This window comes from Ursus maritimus, unplaced genomic scaffold (genome assembly GCF_017311325.1).
Source record: "Ursus maritimus isolate PB19 unplaced genomic scaffold, ASM1731132v1 scaffold_23, whole genome shotgun sequence".
In the NCBI taxonomy this organism is placed as follows: Eukaryota; Metazoa; Chordata; class Mammalia; order Carnivora; family Ursidae; genus Ursus; species Ursus maritimus.
In genome coordinates this window covers 37717304-37736133 of record NW_024424786.1, presented here as the reverse complement: position 1 = coordinate 37736133, position 18830 = coordinate 37717304, and the positions used below count along the sequence as shown (strand labels likewise).

Sequence of the window (18830 nt, the reverse complement as noted above, 5' to 3'; positions counted from 1 at the left end):
TGTAACTGTCCCCATAATCAGAATACAAGACAATTCAATTATCCCTCCCCTAAAAACTCCCTCTTGCTATGCCTTTCCCTCCCCCACGCATGACCCCTGACAGCCACTAGCCTGTTCTCCCTCCCTAAAGTTTTGTCCTCAAGAATATCATAGAAGGGCGCCTGGGCGGCTAAGTCGGTGAAGGGTCTGACTCTTGATTGTGGCTCAAGTCATGATCCCAGGGTCGTGAGATCGCATTCCAAGTCAGGCTCTGAGCTGGCTGTGGAGTCTGCTCGGGATTCTCTCTCCCTCTGCCCCTCCCCCATCTCTAAAAAAAAAGGATGTCAGATAAATGGGATCTGACAGTATATAACCTTTGGAGACTGGCTGCTTTCACTCAGTGTAAGGACTTTGTGATGGGTCCAAGGTGCTGTGAATCAATCGCTCCTTCCTTCCCTCATCTAGGAGTAGACTCACGCTGAAAACCGCTTCCTCGCTTTTCACCCCAACCAACTGTCCATGCCAGGTAGACACAAATAGACGCTACAAGGTCTTGGCCTAGAAGTCACTCTCCCTGGGGAAGCTGGTGTCCTCCATACTTTGTGTCAGCTGCCCTTGCCATCAGCCCCCCAGAAGCCCTCCTGAAAGACAAGGCCCCGAGTCCAACTGTATGGTTTGAGGAAGAGAAAAATCTTTGGTCCCCTCGGTGGTAGCAAACGGAAAACACCAAGGGGCTGACAGCTGGTGTCTGGGGCGTGGAACCGAGCCTGGATCCCTGTGCGCCCCAGGGCCTGCGGTGTGCTGCCATCTGGCCGGCCAAAGTTGGGCAGCCGGTTCTCCCATCCCCCCCACGTAGCAGTCACAGGACAGAACAGGCTGGAGCCCGTGAGTAGGAAGAAAAAATTCAGAGGGCAAGGGAGAGATTGTGCAGGAGAGACAGACCATTTGTGGCCTGAATGACATCTTTCTTTGTGCTATTTTCTCCCTTCAGATGAGTTCGCAGGCACAGCCCGGCTGCCGCTCGGCTCTTGTTCAGACTTAGTGTCCATGGCGTGTCCTTTCTCAGTACTGACGCTGGCCTCCCACTTGTCCTAGGAACTCCTTTGGTCTGTCCTTCTGTCCATTCCTGGGTATCCTACGGCTGGGCCCTCGGGCAATGGCACATTCAAGAAAGACTGGGAGGAAGGGGGGAGGGAGAGAAGGAGGGAGTCTGACCCTATTTGCTTTCTAAGTGCAAAGTCTGTGGCCTGGCCTTTCCAAAGCCTCTCCAGCCCTGAGGGGACACACGGTGGCAGTGGCTCCAATAAGGGGCTTAGTTCTGCTGTCCGCTGTGGGGCTTGTGAGTGCTGGCTCGGGGCCAACAGGCTTGCTCTGGGTCCCAGGGCACAGGAAGCGGCGGGGGGTGGGCTCTGGCCAGCTGGCCCCCGTGGCCAGATTTTCACTTCCTCTGGAAGTCCCACGCACCTGACCTCTGAGGCTGCGGCCGTGTGTGTGTGTGTGTGTGTGTGTGTGTGTGTGTGTTTCCCCAGGGAGTTTCGGTTCATGGGTTTTCTGAGCAGCGGGGCCAACGTCAGTAAGATGACAAAGTGCGAACTTTCCGACCCGGGACAGCAACGAGGCTAACTAACATGCAGAAACACAAAAACATGGACTTCCGGAGAGTGCATTAGAAACGTCCACTATCACCCGCACCTGCGCTTGGCAACAGGGAGATTCGAGTGGTGTCATGGGTTCTAATCCCAGCTGTGAATGTTGTCAGCTGCTGGCCCATAGCTGTTCCCTTCTCCAGAGAGCTGCTGGGTGAACAGGAGCCACCTAGTTGTGACGCCCCACTGGAGACCACCTGCAGTGAGGACCGTGTGGCACAGGGCTACAGAGGCCCGTCCCCTTGTCCCCTTGTGTCAAGGTGGACCAGCTCTGGGGCGCCAGTCCCGCCCCAGAACCCCAAGAAGATCAAGCCGCCATCAGCCCTGAGCCGAAAACAGCCTTGCTTGGCTTCTCCACCTGCCCCATCCTGCTTCCCGCTCTTACCAGTTGTCATCCCGAGAGCTCGCCCTCAACGTACCCCTTGCACAAAAACCTCCCGCTCAGAACCTGGCTCTAAGGAACTCAACCCAACCAGCACGGGCGGCCAGCACGAGGCAGGGTTAAGGGGGCGCTGCTCTGGCTAGAAGAGGTTGGAGCTTGTGCACAGACCAAATAGAAGGAAACCTGGTTCCCTCAACCCGTTCCCACCTGTGTCACTTTACTATGAAAGTTCAGCAAGTCAAAGGGGCCCACCCCATTGTTTCCAGCATGGGGCTCCCGGTTCCAGCGCCACACAGAGAAAAACTTCCAACGCCTTTATTCCCGGGGCTAGATGTGTTTTGCTTTAGACAGAGAGCAGTGGCAGGTGTGGGTCCTCTGTCAGGGGACGGTCCCTCCGTCTGACCCCAGCCTCCCTGTTGGTGAGGGTACTCAAAGGGTCAGGGGCCCGTGGGATGCCTCTTTCCTCACGTGATCATTCCCTTAAGAGGCACATGAAGAAGAAAGCCGGTGGAAGGCAAAAGGCATCTTCTCCCTGCATTTCCCTGTCGCTCTCCAAACCGTCGTCTTCCTTTCTCCCTCAACCCAAGCACCACCCACCGCTTCTGCAGCTATGGAGTGAACACCCGCCGGGTGCCAGGCACTGTTCCAGGCACCGTTCCAGGCACCGGGATATGGCAGTGATCGCCCCAGAGCGGCCTGGCTCTCAGGGAGCTCACGTTCCTGCTAGTGGAGGCTGGAGAGGAGAAGTCAGCATACTGAACAGAAATAATACTAACAACTATAAAGAAGAAACAGTAGTGGCAGAGAGGGAGACCGAGTCCTAGGGGCTGGGCCCCTTGGCATAGAGGTCAGGGAAGGCTGATGCTTGAGCTGAGCTGTCAGCACCAAGAGACCAGCCCAGCAAAGATCTGGGGCAAAAGCATCCAGGCGGAGGGAACAGCATATACGCGAGACCTGAGCTGCATTGAATATGCCCAAACTGGGAGATCCAGGGAGATGTCTGGGGAGTCTCTTGGGGCTGTTTTTCCTCCCATCTGGTTCCTCACAGGGATAATGATGGAAGCACGAAATCTTACATATCCGCATGAAGTGTATATGCATTTACATTGAGGGCTGTCCTGACAAGGCAGAGCTCTTGCTGGGGCAGCTTCTCTTCCAGATGGCAAGCTAGGTTTTCAGCAGTCACCCAGAGCTTTCAGAAGCACAGAGGACAGCCCTGTGTTCTCTTTTTAGGGCCGCATGGAGCCCTGGGACATATTGCTGACTCCCACATGCCCTGGGTAGGGATGACAAAACTTCCTGTCTGTGCTCACATGCTTCAACTTACTTCTCTCCGGACACAAATGCCTTGGAAACTAACAAACCAAAACAGTCCTTTTGGCAAGGTAGGACCCCCAGGCACCTCGATCTCTTCTTCCAGGAGCTGTGGAGCCAGGCAAGGTACTGGTTAACCTTCCAACAGGCTCCCTGCCAAGGCCTTCTCCCCAAGGCATCCTCACCTGATGGCTCAGCTCAGCCCCAACGCTGGCCTCCTTCCTCCAGCCTCTGAGTGGCCTGGACGCTGGTATGGCTCATCGCGGTCTGTTTCACTTACTTGGGCAGGAAGATGCCCAAGGGCTTCTGTGGTAGGTCAGACAAGTTTAGGAACGTTGAGCCCCAGGGTCACCCTATCGTTCCTCCAGCTGACACACCCAACTAACTCCAGATACCAGCACTGTGAGATCTGACCCCACAGACTTGGTTTTCTCTATAACAATAATCATAATGCTTATGCAGAGGGGGAGGGAGGAGACTTTAGCCCCCTCCCCTGTCCTGCTCTGGACCTTCACAGTCTGCCTTCTAGGTGCTGGAGGGAAGTGAGAGCTGCCACCCTTCCAAAGGACCCCTCTATACTCATAACACACGCTGGAGGGCCGACCAAATCCTTAAAAACCAACCCACCAAAAATCAATTTGCAGATGGATTTGCCAACTGAATTGAAATCACCCCCACCCACTCATCAATATACCCTACTTCCTAGCAAAATCAGTTCAGCACATTGCCCCCAGCGCCCCCACGCTAGAAATGATCTCTCCCCCTCTAAACTTCAAGCCTGTCTTTTAGAAAGCCTTTGTTGCTTCACTTGTATATTTGAAGACTGATAGCTTCCCAGATCATTAAAGGTTTGTCCCAGCCCTTCCACTGCCCCATCTGCTCCTCCTCCCAGAGCTTGTATTTCTAGCCAGTAGAGTTCCAACAAGAGACGTTGATTCCCTGTGGCAGATGTGTTGGCCGTTGCTCAGAAAACAAGGCCCAAGCTCTTTTTTATGATGCTTTTAGCTCTCGAGCTTCTGCTTTTACCCCCTCCCCCCATAGAAGGAGGAACAGTGTATCGACCTCTGCCCCTACAGCAGAGAGCATGGCATTTACTATGAAGTAGAAGCGAAGTCAATATGGATAAGACCAGTGGGTGGTAAGTGGTTGCTCTGTCTCTCTGAGGAAGAGACATCCCTCAGGGGCCGCCATTCACCAGGCATTGGATTCTGCCTCGTCCCCAGCACTGGCTGGAAGCATGCAATGTTTGCTCCCACTCACCCCTTCCTCAGGGACCGAACAGGGGCCTCCTGCTGCCAGAGAGGCTTCCCCTCTGAAGGCGATTCTCGAAACAACTCTTCATCTGCAGAGCACGGGTTAGTATGCATCTGGCGCCCGTGGACCCCCCCTGTCAGGAGCACTGGCCTCCAGAACTTGACCTCTGAGCCTGGAGCAAAGTGTTTTGCTGTCAGGTGGGAGCCTTCCTCGGGCATTGTCTCGGTAGAGGGGGTCCTGAGCAGTGGTGAGTGCGATGAAGTGATTTCTCTGGAGAACAGAATACAAAATCCAGAAATAGCCCCCATTGCCTAGGGAGAGCTTGTGTGTAATACAGGCGGGCATCGCAGATCGTGGGCAAAGAATGGGTGTGGTTGAACAGTCAGTGTTACGGTAACCAGAGAGCCCTGTGGCATCAGGAACTGTGGGAGGCATTCCTCTGGTATACCAGCGTGCATTCCAAAAGCATTGGCTAAACCATCCAAATACTACAAGGAAACATGGGGCAGTTCTTCTATAACTTGGAAGTGGGGAAATCCTTCTTAATTCCGACCCAACACCCAGAGGCAATAAGAGGAAAAATTAGTAGAAGTGTCAAGGAATTGAAGTTTTGTAAGGCCAAAAAGTTAAATTACATTTAAATAAGTAAAAAGAAATTTTAAATAAGTAAAATTAAAAAGACAAATGACAGAAGGATAAAAAATAAAAAGATTCACAACTTACATCACAGACAAAGCCTTAGTATTCTTAGTACATAAAGGGCTGCTAATGTAAATTAAAAGACCCCGTGAGAAAAATGCACTAAAAATATGAGTGGTTTCCAGGAAAAGCAAGGCAAATGTTTCCAAACTATAGGAAAAGATGCTCAACCTCGCTTACATTTAAAGCAATGCAGATTGCCCCCAGGAGCTCTTTCTTACTGATCAGAATGGCCAAAACCCAAAATTGAACAAAATGCTCTCTTGTCCAGGCTGTGAGCAAACAAACATGCTCACACGTCGCTGTTGGGAATGCAAAAGGGTACGGTCCCCATGGAAGGGAATTTGGCGCTACCCAACGAAACTTCGTGAGCGTGCCCTTTGATCCCGCAATCCCACTCCGAGGGATCTATCCTAAAGATACGCAGCAAATAACACAAAAAGACAGAGGGATAAAGCGATTTAGTGCAACTCTGTTTTTAATAAGAAAAGCCTGGAAAACACCAAAGTCCGTCAGTAAGGCCCGGCAGAATGAACAATAGTACATCCACACAATGGAGTACTTTGTAGCCGTAGAAAGAATGAGGAAGTTCCTTCAAAAGATTAACAATAGAATTATCATTTGATCCAGCAATTCCCCTTCTGCGTATGTACTAAAAAGAATCGAAAGCAGGGTCTCGAAAGATATCTGTACGCCCGTGTTTATAGCAGCGTTACTCACAATACTTTAAACACAGGAGCAATCTGTGTCCATTTGTCCGTGGATGAAGGGATACACAAAATGTGGTCTAGACACACAACGGAATATTATTTAGCCTTATAAAGGAAGGAAAATCTACGATATGCTACAATAGGAATAAATCATTAAGACATGACCTGAAATAAGGAAGCCAAGGCACAAAAAGATAAATATTGGATGCCTGGGTGGCTCAGTCAGTTGGGCATCTGACTCTTGATTCCGGCTCAGGTCATGATCTCAGGGTGGTGGGGTTGAGTCCGGAATCGGGCTCCATGCTGAGCTTGTGGAGCCTGCTTGGGATTCTCTCTCTCCCTCCCCTTCTGCCTCTCCCCCTGCTCATGCTCTCTCTAAAAGAAGAAGAAGAAGGAGAAGGAGAAGGAGAACAAGGGGAAGGGGAAGGAGAAGGAGAAGAAGAAGGAGAAGGAGAACAAGGGGAAGGGGAAGGAGAAGGAGAAGAAGAAGGAGAAGGAGAACAAGGGGAAGGGGAAGGAGAAGGAGACGAAGAAGGAGAGGAGGAAGGAGAAGAGGAAGGAGAAGAAGAAAGAGAACAAGGGGAAGGGGAAGAGAAGGAGAAGAAGAAGAAGAAGAAGAAGAAGAAGAAGAAGAAGAAGAAGAAGAAGAAGAAGAAGAGGAAAAGGAAGAAGAAGGGGGAGGGGAGTGGGAGGGGGAGAGGGAGAAGGAGAAGGAGAAGAAGAAGAAGAAGAAGAAGAAGAAGAAGAAGAAGAAGAAGAAGAAGGGGAAGGTGAAGGGGGAGAGGGAGAAGAAGAAGGGGAGGAGAAGGGTGAATACTATATGATTCCACTTATATGAGATATTCTGAGTGCTGTTTGCCAAGGGCCAGGAGATCAGGGAGGGAGAGTTATTATTTAATGAGACTGAGTTTCAATTTTACAAGATGAAGGAAAGAATCCTGGAAGTGGATGGTGGTGCTGGTTGCCCAGTAATGCGATATGTACTTAATACACTGAACTGTATACACTGAAAAATGGTAAAGACGGTAAATTTCATGTTATGTGAAGGAGGCAGAGCTCCACATACCAATACAATGGGATCCTCAGGATACATGGTTGAAAGAAAAAAACAAGGTGGAGAAAAGTGTGTATAAGACACTATATGGTTAGAAAGGGAAGCTAAAGGGGCGCTCGGGTGGCTCAGTCGGTGAAGCGTCTGCCTTCAGCTCAGGTCATGATCTCAGGCCCACATCAGGCTCCGTGCTCAGCGGGAGTCTGCTTCTCCCTCTCCCTCTCCCTCTCTTCCTCTCCCCCACCTTTCTTAAATAAATCTTCAAAAACAAAAATAAATAAAATAAAATAAAAAGTTTTAAAAATATAATGCATTAATGTGACTATAGAGTCCTAGTGGGGATTACTCTAAGAAGAAAACTGAAAAAACAAGACAAAATACTGAGTTGTTTTCAACGATTCTTTGGTGGCAGTGTTGAGATCTTCACTCTAAGACTGTTGTGTATGTGGTGGGAAAATGTAATTAAATTTATGTCAGTGTCCTTGAGGCCTGAGATGTGAAGCACGGAGAAAGGCAATTCAGGTATGAAAACTATCAGATGGAGCAAAAACCTTAGAATTCTGAAGTTGAATTGAAAGTGTCAGTAAGAATTCATACCAATTTCTTTCTTTCTTTCTTTCTTTCTTTCTTTCTTTCTTTCTTTCTTTCTTTCTTTCTTTCCTTCCTTCCTTCCTTCCTTCCTTTCTTTCTTTCTTTCTTTCTTTCTTTCTTTCTTTCTTTCTTTCTTTCTTTCTTTCTTTCTTTCTTTTCTTCCTTCCTTCCTTCCTTCCTTCCTTCCTTCCTTCCTTCCTTCCTTTCTTCCTTTCTTTCTTTCTTTCTTTCTTTCTTTCTTTCTTTCTTTCTTTCGTCTTTCTTTCGTCTTTCTTTCTTTTTTTTAGAGAGAGAGTGCTTGCAAGTGGGTGGGGGGTGGCAGAGGGAAAGGGAGAGAGAATTTTAAGCAGGCTCCGTGCTGAGTGCAGAGCCTGACACAGAGCTGGCTCCCACGACCCTGAGAGCGTGACCTGAGCCGACATCAAGAGTCAGATGCCCAACGCACTGAGCCACGCGGGCACCCCAAACTCATATCTTTTCTTAAAATTAAAAAAAAAAAGTCCTCTATCTGATCTCTGAAAAGGCCTAGCATTATCAGAAACCAAAAGCACTTCTAGAACCCCGGTGGTGACCCCTAATACCAGGTTCAAAGGAAATGAACCAGGGCCCCCTGGAGAAATGGCTGGTTGCAAAACTGGGAGCTGGGTGAGCGAAAGTACAGTGTGAGCTTGAACTTTGGAACAGCTCATTCCACCCGAAAACAGCCAATGTATCAAAAACCTCTGAGACAGAGTCTGCCTGAGGGCTTCGAGGGTAAGAGGGACAAGCTGTCCCTGGATCCCAACTGAGACCATTTGAAAGTCAATATGCGTAATAGTTGCAGTTCATTGAAATATGTCAAACACATTTAAATCCACGAGTTCATAATGATTTTGTTTAAAAGACTCATTGAGGGGCACCTGGCTGGCTTAGCTGGTGGAGTGTGCAGCTCTTGATCTTGGGGTGGTGAGTTTGAGCCCCACACTGAGTGTACAGATTACTTTTAAAAAGTAAAAAAGTGGGGCGCCTGGGTGGCACAGCGGTTAAAGCGTCTGCCTTCGGCTCAGGGCGTGATCCCGGCGTTACGGGATCGAGCCCCACGTCAGGCTCCTCCACTATGAGCCTGCTTCTTCCTCTCCCACTCCCCCTGCTTGTGTTCCCTCTCTCGCTGGCTGTCTCTATCTCTGTCAAATAAATAAATAAAATCTTTAAAAAAAAAAAAAAGGAAAAAGTGCATGGATGACTTTTAAAAAAGTCTTGGGGCGCCTGGGTGGCTCAGTCCGTTAAGCACCCAACTCGATCTCAGTTCAGGTCTTGCTCTCAGGGGCCCCACATTGGGCTCCATGCTGGGCGTGAAGCCTACTAATAAATAAATAAATAAATAAATAAATAAATAAATAACTTCCAAAAAACCTCTTTGATCACCTTTGGTGGATACTAAAAAGCTAACTTATTATTTGCAAAACTGGTAAATAAATGGGGAGGAAGAGAACCAAGCATTTATTCTGTCTCCTCCTTAAGAACTAACTATACCTCGGGGTAGCCAAATAGTTGATAAGGGGGAGTTGCTCTCTGTAGAAACAGTCCACATAATAGCCAAAGAAGGAATGATAGATTTGAATATCACCATTGTGCGTATGCTAATAAATGAATACATCAGCAGCTGCTAATAAGCTGGAATACAGCTATTATGTGCCTCCTGATAGAACACAATACCACCTGTACAGTAATTTTGCCAAAAGATACGTCCAAAAAAATCTGATTAAGCCTCTGGATTTCCAGTTTACAGGAAATTTAGGGGACAAAGGAACATGTGAAATAACCCCACAAAGATACTGTCAGTGAGACCCAGACTGTGGAAGAGTTGGGGTGGGGGGAGGGGAACGGAAGGGAAAGCGATGAAAAGTCTGAAGAGACACATTCACCAGTCATAGATCTTGTTTGGATCCTGATTCAAATAAACAAATGAGGTTATTTTATTTTTTTAAAATTTTTGATAGGCTCCATGCCCCGAGTGGATCCCAGTGTGGAGCCCAATGTGGGGCCCTATGTGGGACTTGAACTCAGAACCCTGAGATCAGGGGCGCCTGGGTGGCACAGCGGTTAAGCATCTGCCTTCGGCTCAGGACGTGATCCCGGCGTTATGGGATCGAGTCCCACATCAGGCCCCTCCGCTATGAGCCTGCTTCTTCCTCTCCCACTCCCCCTGCCTGTGTTCCCCCTCTCTCTGGCTGTCTCTATCGCTGTCGAATAAATAAATAAAATCTTTAAAAAAAAAAACAAAAAAACCCTGAGATCAAGACCTGAGCTGAGATCAAGAGTCCGATGCTTAACTGACTGAGCGACCCAGGCGCCCCACAAATTAGTTTTTATTTTAAAGGCATTTGTAAGACAGTAGGGAAACGTGAAGCCTGACTGGAGAGTTGATGATATTAAGGTATGACTGTTCTCTGTGGTTGGGTTTCATAAGTGGAACCATTTCCTCTTAGAGACACATACTGGGATATTAAGAAATGAAATAATATAATGTCTGGGTCAAAGGGCGGGAAGGAGGGGGACATAGAGATGGAATGAGGGGTAGTCATGGGCTAGGGGCTAATTGTTGGAACTGAGCAATGGGTACGTGGAAATTCACTAGACTATTCAGTATATTTTGGGAAGTGCTGAACAGATCCGAAAGGAACTGGGTTTACTTGGCTCTACAGCAACGCTCAGTTTCTCCCCTCTGCTCCTACAGTGGGGAGGGCAGCTCTCAGGGCAGCACACAGGGAAGAAATGGAAGCATCCTCATTGTCAACGGACGACTGACCTCACAGAGGCCAAGAGAGCTTGGCAGCTTGTCCAAGGTCACTCGCGTACAAATCCTCAACCAGGCCGATCCTCCGTGATGCACTATAGGCCTCGGCCTCCGACCCATGAGCTTTGCAAAGGCCTGAGAACATGTGTTTGCTCCTAAATTCCAAAAAACTTAACAGCGAAATCAATAAAAGTGAATGTTTACAAACTGCGACACTGTCACCTACTCAACGGCAACGGAACTCAACTCTTGAAATCATTTTTCAGTTTTGTTGGACAGCGGACGTAAGCATGCTTTCCTGTTTGCCATCGTGTGCAGGGCAGCCTTCCAAATCTGAGTGCTGGGCCCCTCGTGGGTCTTCAGCAGACCCACATACAGCACTGAACGCTGAAGGGCACAGGCCGGGTGCCCCGGTTTCACTGTCCTGCCACCGAGAGAACTGCATTGTTTGGTCAAATCAGATACCAGCAAGTCAGACCAGAGGGCACTTGGCAGAAATTCTTCCTGTCTCCAGGGAGCCCTGGGGCCCAAACACCACCCAGAAGCACTCTTCGACTCCACCTTCTTACTTTGCTTAATTAAGCAGCCCTGCAGGATCAGACCCTCGGAGAGGCGGTTCTGGGTCAAATGAGACTCCTTCGGACGAGGCTTGTGAGTGGGGGTGGGGCGATGTCTCTCATTCCCCTCTTACCCCCCACTCCCACAAGGAGGCCTGCAAAGCCCCATGGTGCTGGAAGAGAGCCCGAGGATGAAGCTCCACCGGGGATGGGAGCAGATTTGCAGAGAAATGGGGCCAGGGCCCTGATGAAACGATGCCCGAAGTTCACTTCCTGATGTCTCAGCTACAGGAGCCAATAAATCTCCTTCGTTGCTAAGCTAGTGTGCGTGGGGTTTGGTTGCTTGGAATCAAAGTCATCCTGACCGATGCAGACCTCCCAGCTCGGTCATCCATCCACTTGGGGCACGACCGCAGAAGCCGCTGCCCTCCGCAGTGGTCTTCCCCGGGGTACTCCCACAAGGTCTGGCCCAGAGCCAACTGCACGCCTGCAGTCCCATGGACAGCGAGGAGAGTCGGTCAGAAATCTGGGACCTTTCCAGAAACTTCCCGTTCCCTCGATGTGGCAGGCAGTGACAGAATGTCTTGGAAGCCGGGCTTCCCGCATTTTTGTTGTTCCTCTCGCGCCTTCCATGCCTCCTAGGGATAACCTGGGAAACAGAGTTCCCTGATTCTGTTCACCTGTTCCATAAGTGTTTACTAAACCCCTGTGCAGGCTGCCTCATGAGGGGTCCTGCGTGAACAGAGTGGGGTGAGGAGACACGGACGAGCTGGAGCAGAGAGCTGAGTGATCCGGGCAGGGGGCAGGCGGGTGATGCATAGTTAGGAGTGTAGGCTCTCATTGCACTACTGGGTATTTACCCCAAAGATACAGACGTAGTGAAGAGAAGGGCCATATGCACCCCAATGTTCATAGCAGCAAGGTCCACAATAGCTAAATCGTGGAAGGAGCCGAGATGCCCTTCAACAGATGACTGGATTAAGAAGTTGTGGTCCATATATACAATGGAATATTACTCAGCTATCAGAAAGAACGAGTTCTCAACATTTGCTACAACATGGACAGCACTGGAGGAGATAATGCTAAGTGAAATAAGTCAAGCAGAGAAAGACAACTATCATATGATTTCTCTCATCTATGGAACATAAGAACTAGGTTGATCGGTAGGGGAAGAAAGGGATAAAGAAAGGGGGGGTAATCAGAAGGGGGAATGAAACATGAGAGACTATGGACTATGAGAAACAAACTGAGGACTTCAGAGGGGAGGGGGGTGGGGGAATGGGATAGACCGGTGATGGGTAGTAAGGAGGGCACGTATTGCATGGTGCACTGGGTGTTATACACAACTAATGAATCATCGAGCCTTACATCGGAAACCGGGGATGTACTGTATGGTGACTAACATAATATAATAAAAAATCATTAAAAAAAAAAAAAAAAAGGAGTGTAGGCTCTGCATTCAAACCGTGGGTGTCCTTGGGCAAGTTATTCTGGAGTCCCATGCCTCAGTTTCCTCATCTGTCAAGTGGCACGTTTGGCATATATTTAGTAAAGCCTCAAAAAACATTAGTTTTTATTATTAAGCATCAATTTTTATTACTGTTGGATTCTTCTTTAAGAAAAGGGACTGAATATAACCCACTCAGCCGGATGACGCCCGAGGACCCCTTCCCATGGAACGCAGAAGTTCAGGGCTGACGGGGTGACTAGGGTGACCGGCGTCAGGCAAACTCCAGACACCCAATTCTTTTCTTTTTTTCTTTTTAAGATTTCATTTATTTATTTGAGAGAGAGCAAGCAAGAGAGAGAGAGAGAGAGCACAAGCAGGGGGAAGGGCAGAGGGAGAAGCAGACTCCCGCTGAGCAGGGAGCCCAACATGGGGCTCAGTCCCAGGACCTCGGGATCATGACCTGAGCTGAAGGCAGACGCTTAACTGACTGAGCCCCCCAGGTACCCCTCCAGAGACCAATTCTGACTCATGAGGCTTCCGTTCAGGGCTCCTGGGTAGAAGCTGGAGGAGAGGCCCTTCCTCACCCTTAGAAAAGTGGAAGGAAGGACCCTTCTGGGGCAAGGATTCCTCCTTTCCACAGCTCAGTTCAGTCAACCCAGAGTTTGCTCAGTGGCCCTGTTACGGGCCAGGGCCTGGACCTGTGTACTGGGAGCAGAGATGACAACAAGGTTTGAATGTCCACTGAGCCGTCGGTCTCTCTGTGGCAGTGGAGGAATGATGGGCCCGTGTCACGCAAGTGCCGACTGTCACTCAGTAAAGGCTGAAGGGACCACCATTAGAGGAGGAAAGAGATGAGCTCCGATCCTGGAAGACTCCTGGCACAGGCAGCGTTTGGACAGGAGATTTGAGGAAGGGTAGGTCTTTGATATGTCGAAGGGGGCAGCTCTGGGGAGGAAAGACTTAAGCAAAGGGACAGGGGTGGGGCCCACACAGGACACAATGTTAAAGGACAGGCAGGAGGGACAACAGGAGGGAATGAGACCTCATGCAGCCCCAGCCTGCTCTGCCACCTGTCAGGCACCTGTACCTGGCACGCAGGAGCGACTGCTGGCGGCAACGGCCCTCAAAGGTGGGTGTCGCTCAGAAAGACAAGGGAGAGCCAGGAAGGGTGAGGAACTTGGATGGCCCCTCGACAGGTTTCCTCACTGGTTTGATTCCAACTCTCGTTTCCTTCTGTCTGACTCCTGGTTAGAAACATTGGGCGCCTGGAATGTGTCCTGACCAGTAATGAACCGTGCTTCGTTATTTGAGTGACTGAATGAAAGCATTAGATCAGATAGTCTCAAGGGCACATGCCTGGCTTGAAAATTCTGCGACCCATGAAGGAATCTGTGGCCATTTAGACATGTTAAAGGCAAACTGATTGGAAAATTTATTGCAAGTGACAGAAAACATGTCTACTCCTGAACCTGGGGCTAGAGTCCATTCTAATCATAGCACATAAGCAGGGGCAGGAGGGGAGGAAATGGCTCCCCAGAGGAGGATCTGGACCTAGTATATCCAGAAGGGGGGTGAGTTTGGGGAAGGAGGTGTAAATCTTGGAAGAATCACCAATTCCAGAGAAAAGCAGAGAATCTGGATTCCTGCCACTGCACCCACATACATACCCACAAGATGGAAAGAACAGCTAGACAGGTAGGCAAGCAGGAAAAAAAAATTAGATACTTAATTCCGTCCGATTATTTGAAAGAATTGTAAAAGGCAGGGATGTTTGAAAGGGCGTTAGAATATAATCTGTGCCCTAGAACCGAAGAGGTGGGGAAGGAAAGGGCAGGTGAGCTCCCTTCCCTTGGAAAGGCTCTCCTGGGTCTGACTTCTTCCAAGCATCTGTCCGAGACCACACAAGCTCTGTTAGAAAGGTGGGCAAGTCCTCCACTGAGAAAGCTAAGGGTGGGCTCAGGGCCCTGGTGAGGACGTGGGATTGCCCCAGTTGGGAAAGAGGGGGCGTCTTATGTGCCCTGATGAGTGGTCAGCTTCAGCTCCAGGCACCCAGAGGCTCTTCTGGGAAAGTTAGCATGATGCTCAGATCCTACATTGGAATGAGGGGTTGTGAGCCCTTGACGGAGACATTACCCACAAATCCCAATCCCGGTGTGCCCACCAATGGCTAAGCAGAAGCCTCCAGGCCCATGGGGAACACTACAGGTCTGAGGAGCCAGCCTTAGTCCCTAGTGATAGAATGTTCTAGAAGTACCCTCAGGTCTCAGGAGTGGGTCTGGACCCAGCTGCCCTGCTCAGGGCTACCAATGATTGGCCAAGGGTCTCCAGGCTTCCCAGTTGTCTCCTATGCCTGGCAGTCACTAGCACCACGCTCAGGAGATAACTCAAGACCAAGTCCACTGCCTGAGCCCTGCCACAGGATTCCCCACTAATGCCTTCTAAAGGACCACAAACGCCCAGGGACCTGGGTGGCTCTCTCTCGGTTGAGCGTCTGACTCTTGATCTCAGCTCAGGTCCTGATCTCAGAGTCTTGATCTCAGGGTTGTGAGTTCAAGCCACGCCTTGGACCCCATGCTAGGCGTGTTGCCTACTTAAACAAAAACCAAAAATCCCCACAAACTCCCACCAAGGAAACCGTCTCCAGGTATTAAGCAAATCAGACTGTTGATTTGGAACATCACCTGTTTGCTGCCGGTGAAATCGTAGGAACTCCCTCAAAGTGCCAACTGCCAACGTGGGCGCCTGGAAGCTGGTCACAGGTGGCTGCTGCCTCGCCCTTGCCTGGGATCTGGGGCAGAGGGGAACGGTCCTCCCCCAGCAGGGATAGCTCAGCCCCCAGACCCCCGCAATCTCATGGATCTTCTTCCTTCATGCCCTGGGACTAAGGGTCACGGACTGAGTTCAGAATTGCAGGGGACGCCTCAGGGCCCCAGCTTCGGAAAACTGCCCCGCAGTTAGACCCTGGGCTCCAGTCCCAGCGGTGTCTCCTAGCAGCTGTGCTACCTTTGGCCAGGCGGCCACTGAGCCTCTCTGATCGGCAGTGTGCTCCCCTGCTTCGGCCTGGGCACCCGCCATTCCTCCTCCTCAGAGGCGTCGTCGGTGTCGTCGGTGTCAGCCACAATAAGGCGTCCACTTAGTCTCTGTCAACCCTCTGGCGTGTTCTGGTCACAGGATAACAACCCCGAGCATGCTCTAGACGCATTGCCAGGAAGCACACGCACGTCTTCTAGAAGAGAGAACCAGTCCTTCCATCTGTCTACCTGGGCCCCTTGTGAACTCCAGCACCCAGTTCTCAGTCGTCTGCGAGCCTGGCACTTTGCCGGGGACCGAGGCGGGCAAGGGAGACGCACTGCCAGGAGGAACAGGGCTGGAGCTCCCGTTCAGGTGCAGGAGGCAGGGACGGAGCGGGTCACTGCCGTGCCCCGTGGTGCTGCAGAAACGTTCAGAGCGCCCGAGGGCACAAGTCTGCAGAGGGAGGGAGGGAACCCTCTTAGAGGATATGTGAGCTGGCTTCTGGCTTCTGGACGCTGGCTTGTTTTTCAGGCAGAAAGGTCAGGGAGGGCAGTCCGGGCAAAAGGACCCGCTGTGCCAAGTCCTCCAGGTGTGAGGGCACTGCGATGGGGCCGTGGGGAAAGGCTGGAGGGGACGTCCCGGAGGAGGAGGGTGCCAGGCAGTGGGCAGGGCCTCGCGCCACACAGAAGAATCGCATGTTTCTTTTTTTTTAATCGAAGTATAGTTGACACAGTGCTGTATTAGTCTCAGGTGCCTTTGATCCCTAGGGCAGCGGAGAGCCCTTGGGGAGGGAAGGGGAGGAGGGAAGTGCTTCCCTCCACCTTTCCTGAAGCTGGGAAGGGCACACAAGTGACAGGGTGAGGCCACAAGTGGGAGCGCAGGCCGGAAATAAGGAAGCTTGGACGCTGGGAGCAGCACCCCATGACTGGGGCCTCAACTCCTCAATGGCCACTGGAGGACAGCCTCCTCCAGGGGTTGGTGAAGTGTGGACACCATGAAGGCCAAGGCCGACGCCAGTGTCCATTTCCACGAGGCTGCCTGGCTCCTACCAAAGCAAGTGCCTTACCCTTCTCTGTGCCTCTTTCTGAGGCTGCTGGTGTTGCTCCCCACCTCCCACCCCTGCTCAGCAGGGCCTCTCCTGGTTTGGCAGGGGTGAGCATGGCTGGGCCCGGACTGGGTAACACGGGCACACCATGTGGCTGGGTACCAGGTCACGGGGAGCAACATGAATTGTGGCGATGAGGGCATCCCAGGTGGGGGGAGGGGAGCCAGGGTAGCATGGGGGAGGGCTGGCTCCAGATACTGTAAATAAATATAGGCAATCAAATTCAGAGAGGCCACGTGACCTCTCCAACGTGTCTGGAATGGGGGCAGATACCCAGGGGGTTATTTGGAAGGACACCATCGAAATCCAGATCCTTGACTTTCAGGGACCTCCCGTCCTAAGGCAGAGGCCAGCTATCCCCCTGGGCATGATGATTCCAGAAGAGAGCTCCAGGGCTGCAGGCTGCTAGAACTGGAAGGCCCCCTGGGCTGTGCCAGGGTCTGCGGAGCTCAAAGTCCATTGGGAAAGTAGATATGCAAACAACAGCCAGGGCCCGCCTGAGGGATCAGAAGAGTGGCCTGCTGGGTTCTCCCAGCTGGAACTCCCACAGAGGTGGGAGTGATGAGGGAACAGGTGGCTAGCTGGAGACAGAGCCGAATTTGACACGCCATAACCCCCCCCCCCATGGGATATATGGGACGTTCCGCAGGCCCTCCTGGCTGCCCTAAAGCTAAGGAAAGGAAAACCAAATAGTTAACTTAGATCACAATCCTGCAAGACTTGAGTCTCCCGCAGTTTACAAATGTCTTAGCCATTTACAAGAACAAAGCATTTCTATCAAGGACCTAGCTTCCAGAAGGGAATGTAGATACGATTAAAAGTCCTTATGACCTGCAGCCCATTCATGGATACTTGATCCAGGCAGAGTGTAATGTGCCTCCGGGAAGTTCCCAACTATCTTCATGTCAGTGCCTTGCTAGAGGGAAAAACCACCTGAACTTGACAATGGCCAGGCCTCCGGGATCCTGTGAGTCTTCTTTAACATAGGGAAATCCTTTTGAAACCTCCTTTTTCCTTACCTCCCCCAACCCATAGTATATAATCCGCCACCCCTCACAACCCGGGGCAGCAGCTCTGTCCCCGCGCTCTCATAAACCACCATTTTGCACCAAAGACGTCTCAAGAATTCTTTCTGGGTCGTCGGCTCCGGACTCCACCCCACTGAACCTCACCTGTGTTCCAAAACCACAACAGGAGGACCTGTGTCGCCTTAAACAAGGGGGCCTTCCGCTCTCAGTCTTCCTCAACATCCCAGGTCGAGGCTCTTGATCTTAACCTCCTGGGAAAGGGGGTTCCCGAGTCCCTAGACTTTGAGTCGACCTTGCCTCATGGGTTTTCAAAAAGTGGCTTAAGGACAAGCTCTCTGAATCACAGCTGTATCATCCAGAAATGCACCTGAATCTGCTTCAGTGTCGTTTTTTTCCAGTTTAGGAATTTCTGAACTCGAACTTCTTGCACGCTTCACGTTCCCGAACCTCAGGGCGAATCCCAGACACTTAGTACATCAGCTATTCAGTTAAAACATCAACGCGTCTCTCCCAGACCTCAGTGATGTTTCCAGCCCTGGGACGTGTCTGCACTGTCATCAGCTTTGCACGAATTTGTATCTGGCTCTGCTTTTTCGCATAACATCATTTGATATCCACATTCTAGCAACAACTTTATCGTTGTTTTTAACAGCCACGCTGTACTCCACCCTGTGCCCTGTTCTACATTTTCAGCCTGTGTTTCTGGCCCGTGACTATGGCCTCGGGCAAGCGTGGCCTTCTATAGGCCTCTCACCTCTTTGTAAAACATGGTGATGTGGAAACTCTCAAGTCGTTTCCAAGCCTTAGCATTACAAGTATCTAGGATTTTCTGGCTGTGGAATCCTAAATTGTAACCTTAGGGTAACAGTCCCTAGAAGAGAGAGAGGGACCTCACTGTGCTGTGGGAAGACACTGAGGAAGAAACAGGTAGAACTGATGACCACTCGCCCCCTTCCAGCAAAAATATGGTCTGAGGCCGGGCTGGATGATCAGAACCCCTTTGTTCTTAGTCTAGCCTAGGCAGCCGGCCACATTAGGAAATGGGGGTGCCCACCCACTCGCTGCTCACAGTGAAGACACAGCCCTCCAAGACTGCCAGTCTTTCCCTCCCCTCGATGACAAAGCACTTTTGGAGTCTTAGCTCAAACCCTCCAGACCAGGAGAGTGCTGAGTCATGCTAGGGCAGCAGCTGTCTACCGCAACCCCCGCCTCTTCCCCCTCCAGCTCTAGAAGGAGCCAGTGTTCTCCAGGGGAAAAAAAAAAAAAAAAAACCCCC

General features: G+C 50.8%; 1 long non-coding RNA gene across 1 annotated transcript; it reads left to right on the top strand.

The window, feature by feature from the left end:
- Positions 1 to 3447: 3447 nt before the first annotated feature.
- On the top strand, positions 3448 to 10469 carry LOC121104780. The gene is made up of 3 exons (XR_005837143.1): positions 3448 to 3632; positions 4486 to 4676; positions 10343 to 10469. It is a non-coding gene; the product is annotated as an uncharacterized LOC121104780 (long non-coding RNA).
- Positions 10470 to 18830: the final 8361 nt, after the last annotated feature.